The sequence below is a fragment of the Myotis davidii genome, unplaced genomic scaffold (assembly GCF_000327345.1).
Source record: "Myotis davidii unplaced genomic scaffold, ASM32734v1 scaffold6, whole genome shotgun sequence".
In the NCBI taxonomy this organism is placed as follows: domain Eukaryota; kingdom Metazoa; phylum Chordata; class Mammalia; order Chiroptera; family Vespertilionidae; genus Myotis; species Myotis davidii.
In genome coordinates this window covers 17,376,262-17,381,193 of record NW_006383011.1, presented here as the reverse complement: position 1 = coordinate 17,381,193, position 4,932 = coordinate 17,376,262, and the positions used below count along the sequence as shown (strand labels likewise).

Here is a 4,932-nt window from a genome sequence, read left to right as displayed (position 1 = left end):
CCCGGTGGAAGCTCCTGCAGCAGGTGAGGCAGAGCCCACCCGCCTCACCTTTGCGCGGGGCCCCTCCCCTCGCTTGGTGGGGCGTGCGGTCGGCAGGCATGCTCCCCTCACAGTTTCGTCGGGAGCCACCCCAGAGGTGTCTCCTTGCTTCCCCTAAGGGTCCCATCAGAAGAGGGGAGCCAGGTGGGTTTGCGCGGGAAGGGGCAGCCCACGCCCGAGTTCCTGGGAAACTCCGAGCGAAGTAGAAAACCTCTTTCTAGACATTTGCTTGCACCTGCCAGCTCGCGGGTCGGATGGGCGGGACCGCTCCCCTCTGCCCCCCTCGCTTCTTTCCTGCTTCTGTTTTAGTTCCTTTCCCAGGTTTCTTCTCGCTGCATATCTCCCAGCCTGGTTCTAGCGCCTTGTTTGGGGACCCGCGTGGTTGCCTGTGCTGGGACTTGGACGTTGCAAGCGTTGCCAGGGTTTCTTCCGCGACCGTGGGGCGTGGAGGGCGCCGCTCGAGCCGCCTCCCACTCTTCTCCTTTGGGGATGTGAAAGTTAGGTGCGCATCAGGCAGTGCGAGGTTCTGGCCGTCCCAGGTGGAGTCGTTTGCTTCTTGGCGGTTATCTTCTCGTACCTCAGAGTTGCTGCTATTGGCTCCTAACTGCAGCCGTGTGCAGGCTTGTCAGCGTTCCGATGTGACATCACTGACTCTGCAAACTGCCTGAAGTGACGTCTGTTTGTCCTTGTGCCTCTGCCCGAGGCTGCCCGCTGAAAACTGGACTCAGGGGACACTTTCCGTTTCTGACTTCTTTCCAGAAGAGCTTCCCAGCTCTTGTTTCCTGGGGATTGTGCGGTTAGGACTTGGGGGTTTCTTTTGTTTGCACTTACTTGGTTTGCAGAGTCACCTTTGCCTATGGTGGCCTTCCAGCGCTGTCATGGCATAACTCAAAGAGTATTTCTTTGTTGATGCTCTGGAAGTCCTCCCAGAGCTGGTTTTGCTGCTAATGTTACAAATCTATATTCTATATGATAAAAGCCTAAGCAACCATAGGACAGAATGACCAGAATGACTGGTCGCTATGACGTGTACTGACCACCAGGGGCAGACGCTCAACGCAGGAGCTACCCCATTGATGGCGAACCTTTTGAGCTTGGCCTGTCAGCATTTTGAAAAACCCTAACTTAACTCTGGTGCCGTGTCACATATAGAAATATTTTGATATTTGCAACCATAGTAAAACAAAGATTTATATTTTTGATATTTATTTTATATATTTAAATGCCATTTAACAAAGAAAAATCAACCAAAAAATGAGTTTGCGTGTCACCTCTGACACGCGTGTCACAGGTTTGCCATCACTGAGCTACACCCTGGTGGTCAGTGCGCTCCCACAGGGGGAGCACCGCTCAGCCACAATGGGGCTCACAGTAGGCGAGTGCGGTGCTGGTGGCAGGAACCTCAAGCAGCCAGCCGAGTAGCAAGGAGCAGCAAGGAGCAGCGTGCAGCTAAGCGGTAAGGAGGGAGCAGGCTGGGCTGAGGGACACCGCCCCCGCCCCCCCCATGTATTTCATGCACTGGGCCTCTAGTAGGATAATAAAGTGAATGTCCTTCATACATCATTATCATAGGAACTTTCTATAGTGAAGTAAACATCAGTTAAAGTCTAATTATGAAAATAGTAAATTAGGGCTTAAGTTAATCTTATTGTGATGACTTCAGTGATTCTTAGCATAGGAAAAACTCTAGCTGACCAGCATTGATGTTCATTCTGAATTGCTGTCTACATGAGACTAGTTTCAGCTATGACTGCCACTTGAACTCCCCACAGGCTTTGACATTTAATGCTTCAGTACACATCTGTCCTCTGCATAAGGTCTTTATCATCTTCTCTACTTGATAAATGAATGTTTATCCTTCAGGCCTCCATTTCAATCTCCTCTTTTAGTGAAGACTCACTCCTCTGGACTGAGTTAGACCCTTAGTTCACTCTGCTGGTGAACCCCATATCACATTATTTTATGATCATTTGATCAGAGTCCATCTTTCGCACTAGAATGGGAGTTTTCTCTGGGAAAAGATATTTTATGAATCTCCATCCTCTGCACCTAGCACAGGGCCTGGCTAGTTGGTTTTTAGTAGATACTGTCAATTGTTGTGGAAAACCTTAAAGACAGTCTTTAAGTGGTCCATAGCACCTAGTCCTCAGTGTTTTGCATCAGCTAGCTATTGCTGAGTAACAAACAGCTACAACATTACAGTGGCAAACAACAACAAGCATTTGTTCTGCTTGTGCATTTGTAGGCTGCTTGGGAGTTATCTAACATGGGCTGTAATCAGCTGAGTGGCTCTGTGCTATATTCTTGGTCCACATGGTTCTCATCCTTGGACCAGTTGGTATAAGAGAGTAAACCTAACCACTGAAACACATTTTAAGCTCCTGCTAACATCCTGTTGACTAAAGTAAGATACTTGGCTAAGCCTAAGGTCAAGGGGAAGAGAAATGTGCTCTTTCTTGGAGGGGGCAAGAGAGGAAAATTCAGATTTGATGTGTTTTTGTTTGGTTTGGTTGGTCAAGATGATGGTGTTGTATACTTTCTCTCACGGTTATTTTCAGTAATCACAGTGATGTCTGGTTATTTCTCTTTTTCGGTGATGGTTACCTAGGTTCATGAATTCAGGAAAGGGTTGAAAATGGTGATATTCTAATTCTGTTATTCCTTCTTCATGTATCACTTGGAAAACTACTATAAAGAGAAACTTCTGCCCTAACCGGTTTGGCTCAGTGGGTAGAGTGTCGGCCTGCGGACTTAAAGGTCCCAGGTTCGATTCCAGTCAAGGGCATGTACCTTGGTTGTGGGCAACATCCCCACTGCGGCGTGTGCAGGAGGCAGCTGATCGATGTTTCTCTCTCATCGATGTTTCTAACTCTCTATCCCTCTCCCTTCCTCTCTGTGAAAAAATCAATAATATATATATATTTTTTTTTAAAAAAGAGAGAAACTTCCCCAGATCTTCTACTTGGACTCTCAATTGCAGTTCATACAGGAAAGACAGGGAAGTACTTGATTCTTTTTTTTTTTTTAATCCTCACCTGAGGATGTTTTTCCATTGATTTTTTGAGAGAGTGGAAGAGAGAGGGAGAGACAGAGAGAAATACCAATGTGAGAGAAACATACTGATTGGTTGCCTCTTGCATGCATCCCAACCAGAACTCGGGCTGGGGAGGAACCTGCAACCTAGGTACGTGCCCTTGACCAGAATTGTACCCAGGAGGGACCCTTTGGTCGCAGTCCCACATTCTATTCACTGAGCCAAATCGGCTAGGGCAGGGGTGGGCAACCTTTTTGTGAGTGCGTGCCAAAACCAGCAAAATCTCTGACTCAAAATTCTTCTGTCTGCCAACCCTAATTTTTTGAGAACATGGTACGCCTACTTGATATCTCTTAAGGTGTACGTTTGTGAAGAACCTTGAAGAAATAATAAAATTCATTCGAGCGACAAAAACACAGTATATGATGATGAAAAATACATTTATTTTTAATGTATACACATACACTGATAGTCTGACAGAAAACTTTATAACTCCATTTGATATTATCAGTGGGACTTTTGCTGCTGCATCACTGATGACAGAGATTTTACATCAGGTTTATATTTCGTGACCTTCAGAGATATGCGCGAGCTACTACTTTCATCCGTCAGGCTACTCCTATTGTGAGACTTAACACAATTCATCACTGAGAACGAAGATTCACGATTGTAAATGGAAGATTATAAGAGAGGGTTTCGCGTGCCAGCAAAAGTTACAGGTGTGCCATGTTTGCACGCGTGCCAGGGGTTGCCCACCCCTGGGCTAGGGCCTCTTTCTTTGTAGTATTGATTTTCAATACTAACTTGGTTCTCTAGCATCCTTCCATAATCATTAGTGAGGCATTTGAAAAATATCATCTACTAATGTGTTTCAATTCTATTACATCTATTATCTTTGTTAATACTCACCATGTCCCATCTTTGGCCAATGGACCCTATTCAAATTGGCTCTTGAATACTTTTAATATAACCCTTAATTTTGTATGGCCTTCTTGTTTTCTTGTGTAGGATGTTTCAGGTTCATCCTGTACAGGGTGTGGCAAAAGTAGGTTTACAGCTGTGAGTATACGAAACAGTTTATTTTGGTGTTATTTATTAATTATTCTATTGTTTTCCATACGAACAACTGTAAGCCTACTTTTGCCCCAACCTGTACAGTTAATGCCATTTTATAACTAAACACAGTGGATGTGGTTGTTGTTAGTAATTTTATTTGCTTGCAGATAAGGGATTCACATTCAAAGCTCTGTCACCCTGAAGAGAGGCTTAGCTATTGCTTGTGTACGTGATCTGGTTATGTACACTGAACTTACGTTTATAAAATATGATCACAATATTTGGTTTTATTTCAAAGGTTCTGAAGCAAAAACACCTGGATGGTTGTCTACGACATGTATCTGTAAGAAGATTTGAATCATTTAATCTGTTTTCAGTAACAGAAGCCAAAGAAAGGGAAACTGAAGAGGAATTTGGTGCATGGGTCCAATATACAAGTGTCTTCTACCCTGAATACAGTATTTCCTTAAGGTAAACATTACTCTAGTTAAGATTTTGTTCAAAAAAGCCTTTTTTTAAATAAACTAATAACTATCTACGGATAAAATAAAAAGCCGTTTTCACCTGGCCAGAGTGACTCAGTTGGTTGAGCGTCGTCCTGTGTACCAAAAGCTTGCTGGTTTAATTCCAAGTCAGGACACATGCCTGGGTTTCAGGTTTGATTCCCAGTTGGGGAGCATACAGAAGATAGCCAATCCATGTTCCCTCCCTCCCTAGCATGTCCTTGGGCAAGGATTTAAAAAAAAGGCATTTTTCTCTTATAAAAGAGAAACAATAATAACCTCATTGTTCATTCTATTTGC

General features: G+C 44.3%; 1 protein-coding gene across 1 annotated transcript in view; it reads left to right on the top strand.

Moving 5' to 3' along the window:
* The first annotated feature begins 6 nt into the window (after positions 1-6).
* The window catches only part of CAMKMT (calmodulin-lysine N-methyltransferase), a 280,065-nt gene continuing 275,139 nt past the window's right edge, over positions 7-4,932 (top strand). Inside the window, exons 1-2 of the mRNA XM_015557945.1 lie at positions 7-23; positions 4,428-4,600. The gene's annotated coding sequence lies outside the window, so the exon portion shown is untranslated. The remainder of the gene's footprint in view (positions 24-4,427; positions 4,601-4,932) is intronic.